This window comes from Molothrus ater, chromosome 4 (genome assembly GCF_012460135.2).
Source record: "Molothrus ater isolate BHLD 08-10-18 breed brown headed cowbird chromosome 4, BPBGC_Mater_1.1, whole genome shotgun sequence".
Lineage (NCBI taxonomy): Eukaryota > Metazoa > Chordata > Aves > Passeriformes > Icteridae > Molothrus > Molothrus ater.
This window is the reverse complement of record NC_050481.2, coordinates 37128844-37156232: the sequence shown is the minus strand read 5'-3', so window position 1 is coordinate 37156232 and position 27389 is coordinate 37128844. Positions and strand designations below refer to the sequence as shown.

The window sequence follows — 27389 nt, the reverse complement described above, 5'->3', positions numbered from 1 at the left end:
GCTGTAAAAGAAGAAAATATATAGTGGGTTGCTATTTTCCTTACTTTCTGTGGTCTTGTCCTAAAGTTACATTAATAAATCCAGTTCTTTCCTAATAATGAGATTTATAATAAAGTGGAAAAAAACCTTTTACAACAGAAAGTGACATTACTTATTGCTTAACTTTCGACCTTGGCAGGAATCTGATTGAAATGTTGTGAATATCCCAGTCATGGCTTCATTTGTGTTGCCGTCTTACTGTTTTTAAGCATGTTTTATTTATTAAACCAGGCCCTTATTTAAACTTGCAAAATGAAAATGGGAGCAGTTCTTTTTCCATCTATGCTGCATCATTCTTGAATTGTTAAGTGATAATTCCTTGAGTTAACCCATGATACATTTTCACCTTTTTAATTGTTCCTCTGTGGTTTGCACATTTATTTCTACAGCTCTGGTAAGCTAAGTTAATAAATAAATAAATATACTATTTTTCTACTTCTAAAAACTAAAAAGCCTATGAAAATTCCTTCGCAATTTATAGTGTTATGAGTAATTTTCCCTTGGGACTCTGCCTTACATGTTCTAAAGAATTAATGATGCTGGAAATTAAACAAAACTGTCTGGTTTAGATAATCCAGGAAGATAGCCATTCTGTAGGAAGTAATTTTTCATCTCCTTGAGTTTTTTCCTCGGGGCCAGTGAAGTTTCTCCATAACTTGAAGATGGAAGGTCTTATTAGTGGCAAGAGCAAATGAACACTGACCTTGAGCACCAGAATGTGTTATGGTGTGAAGTTTCCTTGGTACAATGAAGCTAACATAAAGTGACTGTACCCATTGAGATGGGCTAAAACAGAAGAAAAACCAATTCTTAATTCTGCCTTTAAAATTGTGCTAGAGAACCAACATTTTGAAAACCTTTAAAAATCAACAGAGCGTTAACTTCCAAGTGGGTTCATGGACATTTCAACCTATTATTTATTCACTGATCTTTTTTGAATACATATTGTAGATGACAAAAGCAATGATAAGCACCATGTCTTCTTACACCTTTAGAAGAATCTGCAGAAGACGTAAAATTACCTAGTGGAAAGGCATGAGCTGGATTCTGGCTTTGTCCAATTAAACCAGAAATTGGTTCCATGTTTTTTCAGCCTCCTGTGCAGAGTAGCTAAATAGCTATCCTGTCTATCATTAATCATGCCCCCCTAATTCCCTCTAAAGCATTCTGTCTTCTGGATCATATTTATTAAAATGCTTCTCTGAAGAAAATTGGAATATTTTAATGTAAGATATACATTCAAAAATGCTTTGTATAGTATTCACTCTGATTTGGGGATGTTGACCATAACATTGGCTATTTAACATATATTTTGGACAAGTATGATTTTTTAGTTTATTTTTAACATAATTTACATTTAAATCACAGGATGTCCAAGGTATGCAGCGTTATAAAGGTTTAGAGGTCTTTGCCTTTGGGTCTGCTGCCATGAAACCCAGTTATTAATATAACATTTAGTTCAAGTTATGTTTTTCTTGTTCAATGCTGTTTCAAAGAGTCCCAATAATCACTAAGCATAAAAATGAAGAGAGGCTATATTGTGTACATGGATATCATTCTTTCTTCTGTACCTCAAACCCTGCTACTTGCCTTTAGTGATCTCTCCTGGTTTTGCATTAAATAAATTTTTGATGAACAGGAATAAATCACGTCAACCCATCATGTGACCTAGATCAAATTTCTTTTTCTTTAATAGCTGATCTTTCATTTGTGTCTACAAAAATTTGGAATTTCTTCTGTATGAAAAGGGATTTTTTCCTAACTTTTTGTATAGGAGAAAGCTTTTCTCCATCTACTTCCTCATCTTGCTGAAAAATTGATAGCTGTTTTTGTCTTGCTGTATCAGAGTGAAATTTGTTTTCTCTCATTTTCTTGTATTTCCAATGATAAATTTGTTTAATTCTGCAGACTTATAGGGAATATTTTGACTGGGAAGTATTTTATTAGTCTTAACAAAAGACTAATAAGTGAAGTCTATTTAAATGAATTTACTTTAAAATGAAGCAATTCTCTGGAAGATGCAGTATGGTTCTCTGAGAGAGCTGTCTCTACTGCAGAGCAGCTATGTTGTTTGAGGTTTTTCCCCAACAAGATAGGCTGTTTCAACTTTATCTATACCAAAATTTTTATTTGTATGATTTCCCCATCTGATAGCAGAGAAATTTCTTGTGAATAACACTTTCTCCTCTGGGTCTCAGATGCTGTGTGACCTTCACTGAAACTAATCTGCAGTGAAAGGGTTGTAAAAATGTGGAGAATAAATGGGGAAATAACAGCTGTGTGAAAATTGGTTTCCTGAGAGTCAAAAAAACCCCCACAGCTATTAGTGGGTAATTGTAAGGCACATCTTAATTTTATATTTATTGCCCTTTTATATGGAAAAACTTGATCAATAACTTTAAAGCGCTTGTGTTACAGTGACATTCATCTAGTATTTTCAGGTAGGAAACAATTATTTCCCATGTGGGAAGATACATGTTTTCCATTTTTCTTCTTAAAGCAGAAAGATTACAGGGAGAAGGAGTCAGAGAATCTCCTCACTTTTGCATCGAAGTACAGAAATAAACCAATGAGAAAACTTTGCTGGGACAACAGATTTTGTGCCTGTGTACAAGTTATAATATGCCTGACTTTTATGGCTAATTGAAATGATCATTTGAGAAGACATGGGGGTTAGACATTAATTAATTTCAATGTTGATAAATATAATTTAATTTGGGATAAAAACACATGATATCTTACAGCTAAATGGTCTGGTAAAAATTACAGTATGTGCAATGTATAGTCAGACTCTTTTAGTCTTCTTTTACACTCCTAAATTTTTCAGAGAAATAAATAGATACTATTCTGTATAAAAGAAACCTGAAGCTAGACGACAGAGTAACATTGTATCCCATGTATGGGGCTGCTTCTGTACATACGAACCAGGCAATTTAGCTGTTTTTTCTCTCTCATTGGGCTGATTTTACACAGATAGGCTGAATAGACTCTACTTAAAGCCAGAGCAGGTATCAAGGGAATAGTCATATGGGAATATTTGTCTTTTTGCTATTCAAGCGGTTCAAATAGTTCCACAATGTAGGTTCACATTCCACTGGATCTTTTAGGAGTAGTATTTTAGTTTCAGGTCAAGAATAGGATCTAGGGAAAGCATTCCCATTTAGCTTTCATCCTGATACATTTAATGACTCTTTTTAGACTGCTGCTCTGTAAACCCCATGTGCTTGCAACAGTCCTCCATAGTATCCACCTTGATTTATGATAATCCCTTCTAATATTGCAAGGAGGCATTTCATGAGTTGTCTCACAATTAAGTATTCAAGTGTGCATAATTTTTATTTGGAATGTTGTTGAGTAGATTAATAATTGTATTATAGAAAAATATGTGCAGACTCAGAACAAAGAGAGGAATAAAAAAATTCTATTGCTCCATCTATGTGCCAAATTCTTTTCTAAAAGAAACTTAAAACTAGGAAGACGTTGATATTTTTCACTATCTGAATAAATTTGTATTACATACCAGTGTCATTTTAATACCAGTTATTGAACATATATTTTGGGAAAATGCCAGTTTTGAATATGGGCAATAATAGAATTATATCTCTACCTCCATACTGGACTATAATTTTGGTGAGTAATAAATGGAAAATGGAAGGAGAGGGGTCTTAATAGTCAAGGACAGTAAAGATTTACTATTTGCTAATTGTAAATGAATTTTTACAAGAAATCTTTCTAGCTAGCAGAACAAAACTGTTTTCTGTCCTGAAGGAGAATAGGATGGTGAGTTGCAGAAGCATGCAGTATTGTAGTCACTGAATTGCTCTGCCCTCAGTTAAAAATGCAGATCGGTATTGGGTGAAACTACTGAGGCAGAGGTGCCAGAGCCACTTCTGAAACAGGCTGGTCCTTTTAGTCAGGTATCATGCTTGGCAAATCATCTAAAACACTTTGGGTTTGATGCAACCAACCTGAAATTCATAAACAAACTGAATGACACTGACAGATTCAAATCTCACACCCAGTCTTGTGCCTACCTAAGAAGGTTTTATTAGGTCAGAAACTGACTTACAATGACAGGAAGAGTGCACACAATGATGAAATCAAAAGCAGTTTGGAGGAATTTTATATACTAGACTCTTACTGTATTTGACATTTAAAATCCTTGAGATCTAAATGTAATACAAAACATATGTATAGATTTTTATATACTTTTCTTGGAAGCAGAATTGTTCCACCAAGTAGTACAGAGAAGAAGAAGGAAAATATGCCCTGTTTCACTAGTCTGTAGATTGCTAGGTGACCCATGCCTTTGTGGAAATAATGCTGTTGTATTTGTTGCAATTTGGAAAAGTACTAGGACCTCAGAGAGAAGGTTCCTCTATTGGAAACCCAGCAAAATATGCAATTAAAACATGAATTTTAAAAAGTGTATTTTGAGTGAATGTGAACTTTCTGAGTGTTGTTTACAATGTTAAATATTTAAGGGAGGTAGTAGGGAATGGATTTCTATGTTAGGGATTTTTGTTTGTTTTTGTATCATATTTCAATCATTTTGAATGTGACTTTTGTTTTTCAATGGAACTGAAAAAGACTTTATGAGTTTGATACTCATGAAGAACCTGACCTTAAGGCCATTTTAAATTTCATCCAAGATGTTAATTATACAATAACCTCTTAGTCAGCATTAGATCCTTACAATAAAGTGTATTTCCACACTGCTACAAAGCTGAAACAATTATCAAAGGTGTGGCTACTTTTTCTGGCTTGTACTATATGTCTCTAAGATGTACAACTTTTTACTCATTTAATGAAATTTTACATGTTTTTCTGCACTCTTAAATAAAGAAAATTTAATATTTCAGAGCAATCCATGATGTCTTTTTTCGATTCTGTTACCTGAATTGCAGGTCACTTGCAGCGCAGCTGTGGTGAAGATAATTTTCTCTTCTAAACACTCTATGTTTCCTAAAATGTAATTCAGCATATATTGAAATTTGCTGCATTTTGATAAAGGGTTTGTGAATGAATGCTATTTATTAACTGACTAAGGATTTATGTAGGTGTGTAATGGCTGGCTTCTCTGTCCTCCTCAGGAGCGAAGTACAAGCACACCTTTCTTTGAGTTTTGCATACTGCAATTCAGTTCTAACACCTGTGGCTTGAACTGTAGCTTTATTTCAGTTCTGAATAGCTTTCACCACAGGGTACTGGCTGAGCTGGTACCTACACCCCTCCCACAACACACCAGGGTTTATCTGGAAAGAGATTTCACTGAAGTCATGCTGAAGTGGCCTGAATTAACCTCACTTGCTGTCAAGGTGACATAGGGTTAAAAAGTAACTTTAAAGTGCAACTGCTGTGACCTTTTTAGCATTGTTTAGTGCAGATTTAATTTTTTTAAAAAACAATTTTAAAATGTTATTAACTATTTTCCTCATGAACTAAATAATATGAACATTGAATGATGCACTGAAGAGAGAAGAACTGTGGAGTTAAAAGATCTCTAGAAGAGAAATAAATGATGAGCATGGTTGGGGAGAACTGCTTCAGGTCAGAAAAACTGGAGGAGTCTAGAGAATATTAGAGAAGTCCATGTAATTAGATCTGAGCAGAAGTATGCAGACCAACCAGAAAAATATCAGCACTTATAATCAAGTAGAATTGTCTTTATTTAACAATCCACAATGAAAGATGTTGGCTTTTGTCTTTGCAATGCACACTCTATATACCCTGTGTCCCTGTGTATTTTCACACAGAGTCATGTTGTGGTTTGTGTTTGGTTTGTTCCGTTCTCCCCTCTCCTAGCTTGGCAAGTTGGTCTGGCTCAAACCCCCAGTTATGTCAATCACGGTTTTCCCCTCCTCATTTTCCCTCATTATCCCTTATTTGTCCTTGTATCCCCTCCCCAGGCCTTCTGCCAATCACCGGCACCCCGCCCCAAGTTCCAGAATCTTCCAGCTAGGGTGTCGAGTGATTGGCTGGTAGGCCTGGGCTCCTCCCCTGACCTATCCCCATTGATCCACACCACCCATCAGTCTTCAATGTATGCAAATTTTCGTTCTGTGATTGGTTTCTTGTGTACCCACCCCCTTCCCTGTAAAACCTGGTCCCCGGAGGGGCCCGGGGCTCCTCCTCCGCTCGCCACCTTTGGGTGGCCACCCTGCACTTCCCCTACCCTGGAATAAACCAAGTTAATTCACCCAGCAGAGGAGGGCCGTCTCTTTTCTTCACTCCTGCGGCGTGGTTGCTTCAATATCGGTGACTGTTTCCTCTCACCCCACCCACGGTCGGCACATGCTTCTGGCTTCGTGCCAGGGGAGTGCCGGTGTAGCTGAAGGTGGCTGGACTCTCTAAATCCCTTCAGCCGGGCCCCCCTTAAAAACAGCCACAGCTTCAGAGTCACACAGACTCTGGAACTGCTGAGAGTGGTATTGAATGTGTAGCATGAAACAGCAGTAAGTCAAAATCTGCAACAGTGAAGGCTCAGCCATTCATGATCCAAGAAGAAATTGCAAGTCAACTCACTAAGCATAATCAATCTAAAGGTAGGCTTTACTCAATCCAGAACAGGATGCCTCTGGGTTTGCCTAGTCATAGCACAATATTTGCTTTCCTTATAAACTCTGCCATACCAATGCCTTAGCTGATCTTCATTTGAGGTGACAAGCATCAGTGTTACTTCAGGTCACTGTGGTTTAGATTTTGTGGATCTTTGAAAATCTGAGTCTCAATTCAGTCAACAATGTTTGACTTCTGTTCATCTCTAATGAAATCAAAATTGAGTTGACTTGACATGGACTGACTCTAAATGAATAAGAAGCACAAATGTTTGTAGCAAGACATAATTATTGCCAAAATGGATGGGAAATCTCACTTTTAATCCTATCTGTATGCATTTTTGTAGAGCCAAATGTTAATGAAACAGCAAATGTGGGCTTTTGAGGTAATTAATGGGTCAGTGGTTGCTCTACTATTATTGACATAGTTCATCAAATTAGCAAGACCAACATTGCACAGTGACTGTAAATTTTTTAAATTAGTCTGTGGTTTTCAAAGACATGATGCATGGCATCAATTCCAAAGAGTGTTTATGAACATCAATAAGTATCTCATCTATTTTAAAAGTAAGACTGTCATAAAATAATAAATTAAATTATTGTCACTAAATGAGTTAACTTATAAAATACTGAAATGTTCTAATTCTCCAACAACTAATTTAAATATCTAACCCTTAAACCGACAATAAAAGCAAGAAGGGAAGTCTTATTTGTAACATGGGAGATGAAAGAGAATAAATTCATGCTTCCTGAATGAAATAAAAAGTGCTTTTTTGTGTTTGGCACTGAATTCGCTCTCTTTTTGCACAGATGGGTGATTAATTGAATTGATAGATACAAAAGCATATAGGAAATTCAGTTACAATAAAGTATGACTTCTAAAAGACATAGTGAAACATTCACAGATGTCAGATTTTGCTAATGTTTTAATAACAAGGAAAATGCAAGTGAAAAATTTGTAAAAGTAGAATTACCATTTTGATAGCGTGCAAACAAATAAAATTGGTTTATTTTTGCTCTCACAAGATTCTACTCTGGAAAAATCAGTGTAAATTTTCTCAAGAACTAAATTTAAACAAATGTGAGTGGAAAAGTTTAGATAACCAGCTCCAAGGGTACTGTTTTCTGTTTTAAGTAATAAGTCTTTGATGATATAAGTTTTGTTGTATAGAGTGGGTTCATATAAAGGTGAGTTCTTCTGCATCAAACTCTTTCAAACTGGAGAATTCATAATGTTAGTAGTAGCTGTATGCAGAGCTATCATGTGCAAATGTAGCCTGATTATACTAAGATAATTAACTCTTTCTGAGGAGAAATTGTAAAAATCTTAATGCCTCTTAAATTTGTCCATCTTTCAGTTTATTAATTCTTTCAAGTGGCTTTGGTTTTGAAAGTTTTTTGTGTTTTTTGAAGTTTACTCAGAAAGTTTCCTTGCCACCCTTTCCTTGTTCTGTGCGTTAAGTTATATTTTAATATCACATTGTTGGAGTCTGTGGATTGTTGAAGACCTAATGACTTAATTTATTTTCTTCTGGCCTGCTTATAGACCCTGAGCTCTTGAAAGTGGAGCTGACTTATGCCCTCATTGCAACGACTTTCTCTAATCTTAGCAATATGAAAAGGAAGTAATGTGAATTGTCACATGAATAGAGTTGTTACAGAGCACATGCTAGAATAGGTGTTACAATGGTAAAAGTCATACGCAGATTCTGGCCCCTCAGCAAAGAGAAATTCTCTGTACATAACAAGAATTTGAACAGGAAAGAATACTCACAGGAGAGTTTTGGGAACATTCAAATCCTCAGAGGCCCTGCTTCAGATAGAGGAAGGCGTAGAGAGCTACAGATGAGCTACAAAGAAATAGCCAGTGGTCCTAGGGAGATTCTTGTCAGCTTGATTGAATAGCATACCTGTTTGTGTGGATTTAGAGCTTTTTCCTTACATAAACAGAGATTACGTGGAATTTGTATCATCACCCATATAAGTAAAGCCGAAGGGTTTTTTACCTAATTAAGACTAATGCCTGGGGTTTTCAGTTATTTATATTTGGCATGGTGTTTGATTTCCTGAAGCCATCTCTTGGTAGGCAGGTAAACTAGATTATGTGCAGATGTCTCCTGCAGACTTAATTATGCTGCAATACAGAAATTCTTATATTTGTCATAAAGAATCTGAAAATTTGACTTTTTTCAAATTTCTAACTATCTTCTCCTAAATAGTTTCATTTATCTATGTTGACCTTCATGTTCATAAAAATTGTTTAGGAAAAAAAGACAAGGTGTTATCATTGTGTCTTTGATGCTTTTCAAGGTTTTTGATAACTAGAACAAACTGGATTCAAACAGTTTCACAGTACCAAAAATAATATATCTGTTTCAAAATTAAACTTCACAAAAAAAATATTGCTTAAAGATGTTTTCTTTACATTCTGAATTATATTTCATTGGTATATATATTCATTATTTTAGACAAAATTAGGGATATTGCGGACCATTAAATACTTTAAGTACTTACTTCTTTTACCATTCAACTTGAACAAATTTTTGTTACTCTCACACAGAAGTCAGAATTTAATTAAAAAAAAAAATAATCAGCCCAATTTCTAAGGTTCTGATTCTTTCTGGCGAAAAGGACTGGGCTCCTGTACTAAGGAGCATGGTTGTTATGACAGATTTGAGACAGCTGTAGCTTGTTTGCTTGTTTGGGGAAGTTGGTTTTTTTATATTTGTGTAAAGAAAAAATACGACAACTCAAGTAAAAACATTTGGTATTACAAGTGGTGTAGAGAAGCTTGATAGTTTTCCAGAGGGCAACCTAAGTAGGACTAGAATGGAAGAGTTTTTTTGTGCCCACTTGTGAGACAACTCTCTTGATTCCCTTTGCAATAATGCTTGACTATATTACCCTGTTTCCAGTAGACTTCACTTGAATTAAAATGTTTTAAAGAGTGCCATTGTTGCAGGCAGAACTAATTTTATAATTGAAGTGGATTCTCCTGTAGAATTTCAAGGACAGGATGTGAAGATTTCAGTTACTTAATTGATATATAAACCCACTTTACATATAGATATATGTATACTGTACAGATGTTTGATTTCCAGAATATTATTTCCACTTTCTTTTGTAAATCACTGCTTTGATTAAGAAAATAATCTACTCCCTGTTTCACAAGGCACTCATTTATTTGTTTCTCAAAGATATTATTTGCAACTTTGGCTCCCAACAGTTTGTCACTTAATGAGTGTCAAAGGCTCAGTTTTCAAATTTCAGTTACTTCAACAAAATTATCTACTGTGTTTCAAAAGATCATTAAACAGAGCTCATATTTTCCTAAAATACTGTATTACTCTTGGGATCTAGTATATTAATGATTTTGTGTTTTCAGATGTATTGAGCTTTTTCTACTAACTAATTACAATTAATAACTTCAGAAAAGAAAATTTTATCAAAAAGGGAAGAGATACTGGTCAACTAAAGACTGGAAATTAAATTCTCTCAGATGGTGTATTTGAGCTTTAAAAATCAAACCATAATAAAATATTCTAATGTATTATTCTTGTACAGATAATTTTTTTACTTGCTTAGGATTTCACTTTCTCAGAGATCACACTCCATATTCTGAATTTCCACTAGATCTATTACAGGCTTTAAACATGCTCAGACATAATCATAGAATCTTGTACATCAAGGACTCTCATCTTTTAAATATAGACAAGGAAGTGTGCATCTGATTTGTGCTTTGAATTCTGAAACATGTTTCATTACTGTTTATTGTAGCTTCAGCATTGTAAAGAGGGAATAGTTTTGCCTTGAAGACACACAAAACAGACCTAGACTCTAATTGCAAGCTGTATTTATTTCTTTCTTGTGACTGTACCATAACAGATTTTTTGACTCAAACTGCTGAGGAAATACAATAGTATAAAGGGGAAGAAAAAAAAATAGTGCTGATTTATGAAACAGTTCTTTGTGACAGAACAGTTACGTTTTGGTAACACAAGGGTATCATGGTGTTTTGTAACATAACATAACATCAACAGCTGTTGGTTTGCAGAGAAAAACTTCTCTCCTGGTGTTTCCAGTACACCAACTTAGTATAATGTCAGTATGAGTAGGGGAGATCATAAACCATGAGAGTTAGTATAGAACTAGATAATCCTCTTGAACAGAATCTGTATAATAAGCAACAGGTTGCAGAAATTGACCCGTGTTATGCATTGCAAATCTATCCCAAAAAGAAATTGTCTCACTTCCTAGAAATATTGTTAAACAATGCATACAAAACATTTTTTGATTTTGACACATTATTACAAAATTATTGAAAACCACTGTAATACTAAACATTGTGATTTGGTGCCCATTATTGCTCAAAAATGATATTTTGTCCTAACTAGACTATGTTAGGCATACAATACCTGAGGCACAGAAAGTATCTTGATGCTTTGTTTGCACTGTACACAAAAATTTGCCCTGCTAAATAATCATCTGTTAATTGAATTACAAATTTAAATGGATGGAGGCCATATTGCTCCACACAGATTCCTACAATATTCCTTTACTCAGATAGGACACCCACATGGCATAGGAGTCCTTTATGGCTCTATTCTGATGAGTTGAAGGCAGAAGGAATATACATACAGTAGAGAAATCACTATAATTTGCATGTTGCCCTGAAATCAAAGTTGCAATAATTTTATTTCTGGGACTCAAATTTCATTCAAATTTCAGATTATACTTGTTTAAAGATTAGCTTTTGAGACACTGTCCTTAAAAAGAACCAACACCTTTTAGGTTGAGAACTGAGTTTCTCTCGAAATGTTTCTAGTTACTGTGGCAATTGTACCTTGACTGTTGAAAGCTCACTGAATAGTTAATGTTGAAGTTGCAAAGTAACATTTCCTGAAATGTGTGTTTGCAATACTATGAACATCAATACACAAGAAGCATTTATAGGAAGACTCTTTTTCTCCTAATTAGGTGAGATGCAATGTCTTGAAGAATTTTTTCGTAAAGCGCTTTGAGAGCTGAGATAGTTTTTAGTGTATAACAGGTCCACAGCAGTACAGTTGTTCTGTAAGGCTTTGCCTGTGTTTTTTTTCTCTGTCTTTCCTTTTCTTACCTAAGGATAGGTTGTTGTACCTAATAATTGGAGATATTCTTTATTTTCACATGCAAAGTCGGTGGGTTTTCTGGAGAAATAACAAGCATGCTGTCAGATTCAGCTGAATGGTTGGTACAAGGTGAAGTTCATCCCAAATCCATTTTTACCCAATAGCTTACCAGGCTTTATAGCTCTGTATTCTCTGCCTCAATCCCAGAACAAAGGTGTCACACCCAAACACTGAACTAACCTCTTGCAAGAAATATGCAATGTTTCTATTGTTATAACTAGGCTTATAGTGCACTAAAATAGTTTTCTTGTAGTCTCATGAGATGTTATGGATTATGTATAAGCAAGAGCAATAGCAAGCCACACTGAGATACCCACTGAATCAGACACTAGTTTCAGTTTCACTATTCAGTGAACAGAAAATAGGGATTATTAAATTAGGTTATTTCTTATATTAATCCTAAAATCATATTTTTAATAGGCAGAATTCATCAGGCGGTTTTCAGGCATGGAAGGGTCAAATGAAATAGGGTATGGTGCATAAATATATAAATGTTTCTTCCTCCAAGACATCTGGTCTACTGCTCCAAGGAAGTAGAGTAGGACAACCCTTTAATTAGTGCCACTGCACATTCAGTTCATGCAACCATTCTCATTGTACTGCATGCGGAAAAAATCCTCATTATTCTGCTTTGATTCAGAAGAAATTTTGAATGCATAGGTTTTAGAAGTTTGTGATTCCACACCTGACCTAGTAAGTTTAGTTGTGGTGTTTAATTACTTTTGAAATACACTTTGAATTTCTTCCAGTTTAATGAAAATTAAGTTTTCCTTTGGTGTTTGCTGCAGAGTTCAAATATCCCCAAAGTGACTAACACATTTTTATCCTCATAATAATATCAGCTAACCTATTTACTTATTCTGCTTGAAAAATGAGAAAGTGCTTTCTATTAAAAAATTTAGCTATCTTTTCAAATTATTCCATAGCCACAAAATTAATCAATCTCTATTTTAAAAGCTATTAGTCACATAAGCAAAGTGACAGACTTGCTGTTTTCCTTAAAACTCTTCAAATTTCATCAAAGTTTCCACTACATGAAACCATTACAGAGGATTGCCATTTGCCTAGATATTTCTGTTTTAAAAAGGAAATGTTTAATATCAGCAAATATGCTGAAGGTTCTCCAAGGAAATATGCATGTATAAAGCTGAGTAGTTTAGCCTATGAAGCATATCAAAGCATTTTATGAACCTTTGAAAAGAAAGGCATATCTTTGAGATGAAAGAAAGAAGTGGAGGAATGTTTATATGTACATATGCTAGTCTTAAAAAAGCAGAATGACATCCAAAGAAAATGCAAAGGTAACAACTCTTTCTCCACATACTTAAAACCTTTGTTGCTAACTGACTTGTGACATGAAAAAAGCTAGAAGTGAAAAAAAAAATTGAAAAAACTGAAAGCAGTTTCAGACCTTACTATTTTTTTTGATCTTCTTGTCTTTACTACCCCCCCCTTCCTTTTCCTTCTTCACCCCACAAACTTCAATCTGCTTTAAATTTAGGTTGGAATCCCTAGTTAATATTTAGAGTTAAGTACCATTTTAGCTATAATGAGTTCTGTAAAACTGTACAAACTAATAGCCTCCTTAATGTCTCATATTTTATTTTGAGAAATACTGAATCTAGTACTCAGTTAACAGCTTTAGATTGCAGCAGTGGGCACCATCAGTAGCATGAAATATAAGAAGTCCAAATGATGGATTGCGCACCTGGGACAGAGAAACCCTGGGAATGAGTAAAATGGGTAGAGGAGTGGCTGACAGGCGGCCCTGCAGAGAGAGATTACGGGGTGCTGCTCTCAGTGTGGAGGGAACCCTGAGGGCACAACCCCTCTCTGAGGTGCCCTGAGCTCAGCATGAGCAGGCAACCAACAGAGGTGACTGTCCCCCTGCATTCAGCCTGGGGGGGCTCACCCTGGGTGCAGGTCTGGGCCCCACACGTCAAGAAGGATTTGAACATCCTTGGACATGTCCAGAGAAGGTGACAAATTTGGTGACAGGGATGGCTGGCATGTCCTGGGGGGAGGAATTAAGGACTCTGTGTCCATCTAGCTTGGAGAGAAGGAGTCTGAGAGGTCACCTCACTGCTCTCTGCAGCTTCATGAGGAGGAAAAGTGGCAAGGGAAGTGCTGAGCACTTCCAGGTATCCACTGGTAGGATGTGTGGGAATGGTCCAAATCTGTGTTGGGGGAGGTTTAGACTGGCAATTAAAAAGCATTTCTTTACTGAGAGGGTGGTCAAATTCTAGAATATGCTTCCTTAAGAGGTGGTTCATGAGTTTGTCAGTATTTTGGAGGTGTTTGGACAAAGACCTTAATAATTTTTATCAATTTTTGGTTAGCCCTGAAGTGCTTAGACAGTCAGACTGGATGATTTTTGGAGGTCCCTTCCAAATGAAATATTATTTTTTATTGTATTCTATTCTGTTGTACTGTGTTCTGCTAAAGTTGGACTGTTCTCCCCCCTTGTTTGGTAATGGTTCTGCCCCGGTTCTCCCTCCCCTCGCTGTTAGTGTCTGTCACCCTAACTCCACCCCAGTTGTCATTGTATCCCTTAAAACTCCGCCCCAGGTTTCCCTAGAAACCAATGTATCCTTTCCTCAACCCCTCCCTGGTGCCCTGCCAGTCACTCTCCACTCCCACCTTTGTTGCTAGAAGTTTCCAGCTGGAGAGTTGGATGATTGGTCCAGGGGCCGGGGCCCCTCCTCAGAATTGTCCCCACTGGTGTTTTCCCCATGTCAGTCCTTTGGATCCCACTCCCCACTGTGTCTTTATTGGTCCAAGGACTGGCACCTCCCTTACATCCTCCACCCTTTAAAAACCGCTGTAGTCCCTTCTTCTCAGTTTCTTCCTGCTGGTTCCCCTGGGGTTCATTAAAGCCTCGATTAACCGCAGTTGGAGGCCGCCCGTCTCATTCCGCTGGTTGCGGCTTCGATACGGCCTTGTCCTGCACAAGGCAACGCCCACAGCTGTAACGCTGGGCGATGGCCTTGGGCGCTGTCCTGAAGCGAGCTATCGGGACAAGTGCCCCCTGTGCTGCTAGCGGTGCTGGCCAGCTAGCTGGACGTCTCTCTCGCAGCCACACTGCTGCACTATTTTAACCACCCTTTTGAAAAGCTGCACACTGATTGATGCCAATAGGATTTAAAGTGTTAGATAGCAGGCTGTAGACTCATAAATGCTGTCTAGCAAAACACTTGAGAGATTACAGATGGGATGTTCATAAAGCATGAAGTCAAATGTGTCTACATGAAAATTCAAGAGAAATAATTCCAGTGTAAAAATAAAATTTAACCAGAAAATATCCAAATACTTTATCACTGTCATTTACTGAAGCATTGAAGTGTTGTGTGAAATGAAAATATATTAAATTTCATCTCACATGATATTGACAGATCAATTAAGTCCATTTAACATCAGGGCTTTTTGTCCGCCAGGTATTACATGGTAGGTAACCAAAACAAAAATATTCATTAATTTGTATCTCATGTTGATAACCTCTTTTACAACAGTTGCAGAGGGTGTGGTGAGCAATGCAAAGCTTGATATTTGTCTGTACTTGGTCTTTAGCTCACAGGTGTTACAGTTTTCTGATTTAATGCAGGCAGATACCACATAAAAGCTGCTTTTTCATTTACTGACTTGCTAGTTTCTTCCCAGCTCATGCCCAAAGCTTTTATGTAAGTATTTTGAAAGTGTCCAATGCAAATTCCTATAGACCTGTCTCGTGACTAGCTCTCAACGGGATAAGAAAGCAGAAAGCTGGAAGATTGCAAGTATATTATCTCTCATCCCTTTTATCAGCAGCTTTCATCATTCAAAGGCACTTTCTTCTGGAAAAAAAGTAAATGTTCACCCTGTTAAGCAACTGAAGATGTGTAAAGCCATTCCACATTTGGTAGAAACCAACTTCTGAATTTGACTTAGTTTTTGTATATGTTACTGCTGTCACCCATAGGTTCAAAAGTGACCGACCTTCAAGAAAGTCATGATCAGGTCTCATTAATCTAAAGCAGCTGATTCGCTTCTTTCAGATTTATGCCTCCATTTACTGGGACAATGAACACAAATACCTCTTGTTATATCAAGAAATGTTTGATCTTTGGGAAAGAGTCTTCCCCCTTTGTAAAACTTGGATTATAATTAAAAGCTAAAACCTGTTAACAATATTGTTTGCTTAGATCATAGATGGGTTTTTATGCTAACAGTGTGAAATAGCTTTATTTGATAATTGCTGGATGAGTTAAATATTTTCAACTTGTCATGTAACACACTACATATGCTCATGCTGAAACCTTCAGAAAAATATGCTTGGTTGTGAAAAGAAAATTCAGCTTTCCACAATAGTTGCTTGGGGTCTGTAAGCTTTCTTGATACTAGATAGATGTAAACTCATTTCTTTCTAGGTTTTTGCATAAAAACTGTCTCATTATCTCTTCTCATTTAATAGGCTTCCAAAAACATGGAGTGTTAAACTAATCTATCTCAATTCGCTAAATGAAAAATAGAGTTTTATGTTTAGGATTGTCAGGGACAATCAAGATTTCCCCAGCTGGGAGGCAGAATGATGTTTTCGTAGACCTTTTGAAATAGATTCAAGAATAAAAGTTTATTCTTTCTCTTTAAGCACTTACAGCGGAAGTGTCTCTAGAACCTCTGAGTTGATCTCAGTATTTATTTCTATCTGTTGTTAGGTGTTTTTTGCTTTATTAAACCATAGGAATGTTTTTAATTAGGAATTTAGCTAACTTTATGTTCCCATTTTCCTCAGCAGGGAATATCCAAATCTTTTGATGTCCTATATTTTATAGATGTCTTTTATCCCATACAGCTCTTCTCTGGACTCTTCTCAGTTCTTCTACATTTTTTAGAAACATGGTGGCAGTAATAGTAATATATATGAACTGGCTGCCACATAACTAGTGCCAAGTAGGCTGGTGGTTCTGCTGGTACTTCTTGTTTCTTTCCATTTTGGGAAAGTAATTTTGGTGAAATGTGGTAGAGATGTTAATCTCGAATTTGTTTCCCCTTCCTCCACCCCTGTGTTACTGTATTTTAACCAAATGACTCAGTGTTTTGTTTTCTTTACCTCAGGTTGTATTTTTTTGTTTGTTGATACTTATGTTTGGTTGACTTTTATCTGGGGCTTTTTTTTTAGTGCTTTATTTTTTTCTTTGACTTTCAATTTTGGCTTGACAGAGGATCAGAAGAGTCATCACTAATATTAAAAAAAAGAAACTATAAAATTTTAATCTGGTTTTCAAAGGGTGGACACCCCTTCTTTCTCAGTTTAGTAAAAATAATTGAAAGTTATTAGTAGCTCACTGACAAATGATAACTATCCTAATTAGAACAGAATTTAACTTTCAAGTATTTTTTGTCTACTCTGCGACAACTTGACAGCTTGACATCTTGACAACTGCTCTGTGAGCAATTTCTTCCCCACTTCTCTCAGTTTGAATATATTGGTTGCTTATAACTCTTTTTTCACAGTTTCTGAAACTGGTAAAATTTTGAAAAATAGTTCCTGGTGAGGTAGAGCTTGCCCTATCTAATTTCTCCTGCACTCTACTGTGAATTTTGTTGAGCTTGGTTACACTTGCCCCTTCTATTCTTTCCTTAGTTGTTTTCCTAAACTTCTCTGATTTTGTAATCCTTTTCAAATGCAATAATCTGTTGAGAGGAAGGTTTACACACAAAATTAATGTTGGTTTTTTCCTGTGTCATTTATGAACTGCTTTTTAGTTTAGTAAAGTTCTGTTTGACTACATTTTATCAACACACAAAATAAGTGCTCATTTCAAGCTATGGCTTTTAAAATCTTTCCCAGTAATGTTCCTCCCCCTTTTTTTCACATCTGCCCTTTTTCTGTCCTCAACTATGTTCCAAAGAGATTTTCAAAAAATTTATAAGTGAAAGCTTTGATTCTTTAATAAATCACCATAGATACACTACAAAAGCAGAAACTTTCATTTAAAACTGGTATTTTTTTTATCTCTCAGCTATACACATCTACCTAGAAACTTTTAGAACTCTTACTGTATCTTCAGTTTTATAACAGTGATGTCTTTGTCTGGTTAACGATAACACAAATACATCTGGCTTTAATTTTGTGATGCGAAAAATTATCAAATTCAGATAACTATGTTTAGAACACCCTCTCTTCTGTGTTTGGCCACTGAAGGAAATGACCAGCCTTTCAGGGCACAACAAAAGTATCAAAGGATAAAAATTCTGCTCAAAAACTCTAATGCTGTGAACCTTGGTAAGATATTTCATTAATTTCTAATATTTGAGCATAATATTAGTTCTCTTCTTTTTTCTTTTTTTTATTATTACCTAATTTCTTTTATTGTGGGGTTTTTTCTTTGATTTTTTTTTTAATTCATTATCTGGATCTAACTCTATGGATAAAAAAATTGGATTTTTTTTTTCATGGACAGAATGTATAATATAATCAATTTATGAAGACTGGTAAAAAATTTTTAGAAAAATATACATTTTCTTCATAAATACAGCCATCAAAATTTTTTTAAGGTTTTGATTGACAAGGTAACACTGATGTATTTCATATCAACTATCTTTGCTGTTCAGATTACTATAATTTCAAGTGGGGTTGAGAAGATCTTCACAAGGAAGGCAACCTAACCAATTTATTACTTTTTGGCTAGAATACCTAGCTGTGAGAGCTATAGTTATATATAAGAAGAGAAAATGGTAATATGTGGTTTTTAGAAGACAGATTTCATGCTTTTATCTTATCGAGCACTTTGGATTAGATCCCATTTGGGACTTTGGGGACACAAGTGAAGGATTGCCAAATTTAGCTTCAGAAGGTATTTGACTCCAGGGTAAAACCCAGGATTCAGTGAAAAGCCTAGGATTTTTTAATGTGTAACTCTAAAAAGGATTAGACACTTCAGAATAAAAGCCAAACTATATTAAAAAAAAAAAAAAAGAAAGAAAGAAAGAAAAAGAAAAGAAAATATGTTTACACATAGAGTGACTTGAAAGTTTATTTCAATTGGTTAACATGGACATGCTTGAATTTATTCTCTAGATCTTTGGTTGCAATCACTCCTAAATTTCAGAAACAATCTCGCAGTGCTGTTTAGGTAAAATGGGCCAGCGACAGGAAGGCCCAGACTCTGATGTCTTCTCAAACTTACACCAAATGTACAAGCAGCCATTGGAATCCATGTGGGAGTAACAGTTTGTTTTATGTAGTGTAACATGGAACAAATTCATTGGCAAGATCATAAAATCATTTGACTAAGGAATTCTTGGTTATTTATTCTTGGTTATCCTATAGATCAGTCTTTCCCTGATTTTTTAGATCTTATGCATCCCTTTCATTAAAAAAATGTGTCTTCCAGGTGAGCACTCTGAGATATTGGATGATTCTTCTTACTCTTCCCACCGAGAGGGCCAGGTGAATGAATGTATATTGAGTAAAGTGTGATGCTTTGAGGAGAAAATTGAGACCTATGCTGTGAATTGTTGATGTGTCAAGTGTGGTAAATTGGATGATGAGAAAATCAATAGCTGTTATTGCTGACATTAAAAATAAACTGAAGGAGATGTGATTTCTGAACAGAAAGAGATTAAAGATTGTCATAGCCACAGAGAAAAACCCTGTTCATAAAGAAAACTGAGTGATTTAGTTGCAAACATGTAGGTTGAAAGAACTGTCTGATTCTCATGATTTGTGAACTGAATAGGCTACCAGATTTTAGAATTTTCTGACTGTAAAATATATATCCAAGATACCCATTTGAGACTCATAAAAGTACAGTATAAACCACAAGAAACATGGAGCAGAGCTATTAAAAAAAATCACTCACTTGAAAATGGCAAGCATTAAATGGGGCTCCTGAATACTGCTTTGTGTGAAACATTGCTGCATTGTGTGATGCATTTTTGGATCCAAAGAAATACCACCTACCTGCCAAAGTGAAGTAGCATCATGAAAAAACAACACAGAAATGTACCCTCTGCATAACAAGCAAAATAATCTGAAGAACTAGGGCTGCTCCAGGGCAAATCTCTCTGTCTGGTCTCAATGGGATAGAGTGGAAAGAATGCATTCATGTTTTATGCAACATCTGTAAGAAAGGAAAAGGTTTTCCTACCAGAAGAATGCCATCAAACAAACTCTGAATTCTTTGTTTTATATTTGGAAAAGTTCTGTAGAATCAACATCAGAATTCTAGGGGGCCAGAACAGGCAGGCATTAAGATCTTGTGAGATTAAAACCAGAGAAAATTCACTTTACAATTTATATAAAATGAGTCACTTTTGCTGAAAGAAATTTCACTTTTATTTGATTTTGTGTATTATGTAAAGGGCTTTAAGTAGCTCCACAAGTTCAACAGCCTCTGCAGATTACTGTTATTAAATTAGATTCCATTATTTATAATGGTAATTGTATGTTGCAATTGTATGTATCTACAGTGTAAAGCATTTTCCGGTCCTGGAAAACAATGTACTTCTTGTCCAGAAAGCTTCTTAAGTAAAAAAATAAAGAGGCAGAACAGTGTGAAACAAACAGGGGAGGAAAAAAGAGCAAGTGTAAGAAATATGGTGATAATTGCTCCCTCCAGACCCTTGAGGTGCTTTGTCATGCAAGATTTTATCTGAAAAGAAAAATTAAAACCAGAAAAGGGGGGGGGGGGGGGAGCGGGCAGGAATAAATGAAAAAGAAAAGTCAAAGCCTCTTCTCTTTTCACAACTTAGCCAGATTCACTGACACTGCATCAAGCTAAAGAATCATTGTTGGCAGAAATTGTATTCTTGTGGCTGGTAAATATTTTCAAGAACATTATTCTAATAATTTATTTTAAAATAATTTTATTCCCATTCAGTTAAAATGGGAATGAGATCAGGATACTTAATTTTCTGTTAAGAAAGAAATATGTTTGTTTTGCATATCGTGATAAAGGGCTGAATGTATTGTCATGATATTTGATGGATTAAGAAATCTGGGGAAGAATTTCTGGATTATTTTGGTGGCTGATATAAGACAAATGTGGAACAAAAAGTTGAAATTATTTTTTTTGTTTGTGTGTGTGTGTACTGCAATACAGAGAAGATTTTATATCTAATGCATGTCTTTTAAATGTAATATGTGTAAAAGCCTTGATAAAGTGATTCACCTCATCAGTGGACACTGCATGGCTTCCTGCTAGGTGTTACAGAGGGGAATAAAATACTTTGCTTCTGTTAGACTGAGCTGTCACATCAGTTCTCTTTGCTGCCTTATCATCAAGAAAGAGCTGTAAAATTTTCTGGTTCTTGAGGTGAACTTTCTGTCCCATCAGCCCAAAGAGGGAAATCTGATCCACTGAGATTTAAATGTTTGGTAATATGATTATAATTTTTCTATGAGGTAATCAAATTAATTTTAAACAAATGCAACAGTTTCAATTTTCATCTTTTTTCTCAGGTGTCCCTGTTTGGAAGCACATGAAGTTTTAGAAGTGCTGCCTACGTTATTTCTCTTCTGACATTTCTTGGCTACAAATGCATTAATGATTAAATCCCAACAGAGTTCACAGCTGTATATGTATATATATATTTTTAGATGGTGAATTTTCCTTAGATCAGCTTTTTCTGTAATGTTTATGTTGCTTTTGTAAGGTTTTTTTGCTAGTTTAGTTTTTAGTTTGTTTGCTTGTTTTTACACAGTCTTTTATGCATGAATAAGCAGAAAGGCCTTTAAATAAACAATTGCAGAATAATTTGTAGCCCAAAGTCTGGGTGAAAAGCAGATAACAAAATCTTGGGTCTGACTTCCTAGTTTGAAAAAGGACTTTCTTTGTTCAGTATCCTGTGTTTCTCCATTTCAATCAAGTTTCTTTGCAAAAAATAATTATACAGTTGTTGATCCAAAACATAATAAATCCAAATTTGCAGCATGACACTTAACAAGAATTGTAATCTGTGAAAAATATGAGGGTTTTTTGCTCCAGATGAAGTTTTCAGTTTAAAATGGATGCATGAAATTCCATCAAATTTAATTTTCAAAGTAGATTAAACAGTAGTTGTAAATCTCATAGTATTTCTCCCCTCCAGCAGAGGGGAGAACTGCTGGATCAACAGGTACCCTTACTCCCTTAGCCATGGAATGCGACTGGAGGCATGTAAAACACAGTAAAAGCAACCACAGGACTGCTCAAGAGCTAGGGTTGTTCAGTTCTTCTTGAGTACAACTACAAATTGATGTAATAAGAAATTTAAAACTACTTTTGGATTTGTTTTTAATGCAGTTTTAGTTGCCTGTGAATACAGTTTCTTAGTGTCTGTGGATAATGCTTTTGGTTTCATTGATGTTGCAACTTTAGTAAACTCAATACTATTTCCTTGGGAGAATGTGAAGAACCAGATGAGATTATTTTTTTCTGTAGGCAAACCATGATAAAGAACTTTACTTTGTGTACCTATTATTTGTTGACCTCTCCATTATTGTTGCATTTAGCAATTAGTATGTTTGTGGCTAAATAGAAATACAAGTTTTTACTACAATTCTCTTCTGACTGCTTCAGACCTAAAGGGCTTCAGTGGGCACACTTAGCTGATCTGCAAAATTACTTTGGGAAAAAATACCAGTTTCTTCAAGTGAAATGCTAGGAAATTGGGCAAATAGTTCCCTTTAAACTGTGTATAGTGATCAGATATCCACTATAGAATCAAATATTTGATTTAATTTATTTTTACTTTAGTCCCTACTTAGACTTGGATCTGCCTGTTTGCAGAGTTCCCTTGCTTTACCATGTGTGCACAGGAAGCAGGTAATATGCACATATGAAAGAAAGCCAGATAAAAATACACATCTTAACCTAAAGGGTAGGAAGTGAAACGCACTAGAAGGGAAAGGATACTGCAGGTGTTTGAATTGCTGAATGTAATTTTGTGACGTTTCACAATCTCACAAGTGCATGTCACGTTTCAGCAGGGGACACCGGATCAGCGCTGCCAGTGGAGCAGGGAGTATGGCAGGGCAGCTCAGCACGCCGTGCTGCAGGGCTGATCATCGGCTTTTGTGTGGAAATCCAGGGCATCAAGGGAGAGCTGCTCCACAGTCCTGTGAGAAATTGCAGGGAATGAACTCCAAGGGTTGAGAGCTGGTGCTGTCTGCGCTGCCCGCTTTGAAAGATGTGTGTGCATGAAGGGCAGAACAACCAAGGTAAAACTAAACCGTGGCCGTACAGAACTGCTGTAAGGCTGAAAAAGAACTGTAGGAGAGGGGAAGACATTTACACTGATCTTTGGAAAAACACATGCAGAACGAGTCTCCTTAGAGAGCAATACCATTTTATATTAGCAGCTGGCAGGGAGTGAGCAGTGTGAGTAACCTAATGTGCTCCTCCGCAGTGTTGGAAAGGAAAGAAAAGAAAAGCAACTACAGACTACATTATTTGACCACAGCCAGAAGCTCTCAGAGGAGAGATCATGGCCTGGTTAATCCAGCCAAAGGAAGACAGAGTTTAAGTGTTTTATTTCTCCACTGGGGATTCACAACCTAGAACCCTGTCATAATTATGAGCACTTGTTGCAAAATAAAGCATTTTTCTTGCTGAAAAATTCTGTGTTTTAGGTGGAGGAGGATCTTTTTCCTTAGAAATTAAAAACATAAGAAACATGGACTGGACTCAGAATACAAAATGAAGAAGTATCCAAAAAAATTAATTTGAAATTGAATTGTATTACAAATTCAGGGAGCTATCACAGTCCCTCACAGATAAGACTGTGACTGGAATAAAAAATCAGATTCAAATTAGAGAAAAAAAAATTTAACTAGAACAATTCGAATGAAGCTTGAGACCCACAAGCATTCTGCTTTCTAGAAAAATTGAGTATAGCTGAGCAAAAAGTGATTTGAAGATGTTTAGGGAAACTGTATATCATGTTATCATGTAAACTTGGATAACCTATAATCAGCATCCTAGGCATTTAAACAACCTCATTATGTTAGTTCAGCTGCAGCTTTGTGAAGGTCAAGAATAAACACTAGAAAAATAATTTACTACTTCACAACACCATCGGTGCTTATAATTTTAATAGCATTTCTGAGACTGCAAAGATATCAATGTTACTTTATATGTTATGTGTTTGATAATTTGATTTTGCATTTTTCTAAACTGAGTGCTACCCAGGTGTTAATGCTGATAATTCTGAAAGTTTGTTGTTTGATGTTTGTGTTTTGATGTTGTGGGGGTTTTTCTAGTGCTCTAGTTAGTGGTATGTGGGTTGTGAGAATATCAGTGAAATTTTTCTTAAACAAGTGGAAGGCCATAATTCACTAAATAGAGGTATTTATGGTTCTACTAGATGAACAAGAAAGATAAAATTTAAAATGTGCTTAAGGGGAAAAAAAGCTATATTTCCTTTCTCTTTCACCTGTATCCTCCTCATCATTGCCTCATGCAGTTGAAAATATTTCTGCAGCAGCTGACAATTCTAGGTTATGTGTGAATTAGTTCATAGGACTCTTACATTATTTTTTAAATATGTGTTTTAAATTTAGCAGAAAACTATTTAAAATTTAGGAATTTGTAATTCTGACAGCATAATTTATGTTACCCTAGAGAAAAGGATCTGGTCAATGCTTGTGACTCATTTTAAAAAAGGATTCTTAGATGGTCACTTAAACAAGAATTTCAGGTCAGTACTTTTGTGCTAGGCAGAGATAATGCAATCAGGCATCCAGAAATTGAACCTGGGGGCTTGATGTGCAAAACAGGAACACTTAGTGATAAACTTTTGTTAAATGCACTCTGAGCATATATCTGTGAGCTTTATACCCTGCTGAATTAGAGTTACTCTTAATTTATTTATCTTAAACTGAAATATGCCTTTATCAATGTAATTTAAGGTATACTTGAGGGTTTCCCTGAAGACTGTTTTTAACTTTTAATTTCTATTTTAATTCCTTTCCATTTATTGTTTGTTAGCAAAGTACCTCTGCCTGAAGAATGAAAAAGACTAGCAATCAAACAGCAGATCCTTCCTTCCCTTAGTTTATATTAATTTATATATATTCAATTTTGAGTGCATGTAATGAATTTATATAGTTACATATATGAATCAGTTAGTAGCTGATCTCGAAAGCAAAATGAGTTATACAGGAGCTTAAAACACCTGAACTTCCATTGCAGCTATATTACTAAATTTTTCCAAGCATATCTGGTCTAGAGCAGGGAGAAAACAAACAAATGCCAAAAAGAAAAAACCTCAGGACACTTATCTCTAGAGAATATATCATGCTTTTCTATATAAAACTGCTTCTTCAAGAGAAAAAACAAAATAAACACAAGCCTTGCAGAAACTGCATGGGGCCACCCACCAAAGCAAAAAGAATGGGAGCCCATGAAGCCTTCTTCCTTTCCTGCCTGTGTTCCAGAAAAGAAAAATAAGCAGTGGTGGAAAGGGAGTGGAATTAATTAGTTTCAAGATAAGTGAATTCTCCTTCTAAAAGTGTTTTTAAACTTATAATTCTTTTTCATTAGCCCAGAAAACAAGAAAGATTGAGAAGAGAATTGAAAGAAGAAGTGAAACATTGAAAAGAGAAGCATTGAAAAGAGCAGAGGGAGCAATGACAATTAGTTGAAGTCGAACTGCAGAAGACAAGAGCTATTTGTCAGAGTGAAAAAATAGACCAGAAGTCTAAATGCAGCCCTGGGAATGACAATAATTTAAGAGAAATGAGGCAATAGAGAGAAATTCGAAAGGAGGTTGCTGTACATCCATAGAAAGACTAAATATCTGATGCCAGCAATATTCAAGAGGTGATACCTCAGATGCATAAGGATGGAAGTTCAGGCAAAGGATTGGGACTCTGCACAAGATGTTTCAGCTGCAATTCTAGAAATCTGGAAGGTTCAAAAAAAGAGGAGAAAGATACCAAGAATGAAAAGCAAGTTGCAATACAGAAATCATACTAAACCAGTAGGCAGGAAAAATCAACTATGATAGAGAGAGAAGCATTCAAATATTATTTTTTCATTCCAGTGCTGAAGCAACTAAAAAGTTGTTTAAATTAATCTGATAATCTTCTTTATCAGAACAATTTAAGCTCTTTTCTTTTATCATTCTTGCTGCCTTCTGGGTTTTTTTATGGAAAACCTTGTAGATGACTTTTTTTTTGCCAGAAGGTGATAATCAAGGACAGAATAAGCATACTGTAGATAAAAAAGCAGCCAAATTAAAGCTTATCAAAGTTATATATAACTTCACACAATTAATTTTCAGTGTAAAACATCTGCAATGTACTGTGAGCTAAATTATGAATATTCAATTCCATCTTGCTTTAACTTTATTAATAGTATCAATATTTACTATTCCATATGCAAAGATGATTATAATAAAAGCATTGCATTAATATACATGAGTTGTCTTCATTTGCATGGATCATAAATGCTTTCTAAAACTTAATATTGGGAACATGTAGGTCAAATTCTGTTTCAGTTATTCAATTCAATTTTTTATCTGTTGGACTTGCTTGAGTTTCAAGTTATGACAGAGAACATCCCTTGTCGTGATCCACATGGGAATCACTTTGTTCACAAATGAAGCGCAACCAGCTCTAGAGTGAACATCTGCTTGTTTTAACAGCACACTGCAGCATTACACAGTCAAAGAATCAAACTGTAAACTAACTGTGGAACCAACTATTGGATGACCAGGGTGTTTCCAACGCACAAAGTTTACACATCACATGATATAGGCTTCCCAGTTGCCTTCTTGGTAACTGCTTGGCATCAAAATTATACCCAGTGGTGTTTAAAACAGTCTGGTTCTCCTGGTGTAAGTAGAACTAAAGGATCATGACACCTACCCCCAGACCGAATTTTAGGTAACCACCATGACTCAAATTTCAGAATTTTCAAAATCATAATTCTAATGGGAGAAAAACCTGTTTATATATAATGTTCCAGGAATAAATAGCAAATAGGAGAAACACAAGTGAAAGAAAATGTTCACTATGTTCAACTTGCCCGTTTTAAAAGTCATGATTCAATTCAAAAAGGTATTCAATTTTGACTCCAAATTAGGGAAAAAACCCGAATATTAAAATCTGCAAAATATTAAAGGCAGTGTTGGCTGGTGGTTACTGCTTGTGGGTATTAGAGACACTGAAAATAATGCAAACCCCATCACAGTCTACATTTGCCTCCACGCCAGCTTCCTTTATGAGGTAATTTATTCAGACAGTGACATTGGGCAAGCTTTGCTCTGACCAATAAATGTAAAGGAAGAACATAATTGTCTTCTGAAATTTAAGTTTCTATTTTCAAAGCTGAAAAGTGTGTAACAGCCTTCTCATACACTACACAGAGTTTCTGGATTTTCTTACACCCAGAATCACATTTTACTAATATTTTCCCTGTCATTCTGTGGCTGCCTTTCTTTATTTTTGGGCTTAATATAAAATTTCAAGATAATTATATGGTCTTACTTTTAAAAAGCAGCACAAATTAAATTTCTCCACCTCTTAAAACCTTCTCTCTTCTTTTATGGCTTTCACTCTGAGCTACATGGAAAAAGACTTGATTATGGGCCCTGAGGGAAAGATAAAGCCTTTCTGCAATCTTTTATATAAATGGTGTGATATTGTTTTGATTAT

General features: G+C 35.6%; 1 long non-coding RNA gene across 1 annotated transcript in view; it reads left to right on the top strand.

Annotated features, from left to right (window-relative positions):
* The window catches only part of LOC129046689 (uncharacterized), a 47649-nt gene extending 21511 nt beyond the window's left edge, over positions 1 to 26138 (top strand). The window contains exons 2-3 of the long non-coding RNA XR_008508385.1: positions 22716 to 22949; positions 25273 to 26138. This is a non-coding gene — a long non-coding RNA (uncharacterized LOC129046689). The remainder of the gene's footprint in view (positions 1 to 22715; positions 22950 to 25272) is intronic.
* Positions 26139 to 27389: the final 1251 nt, after the last annotated feature.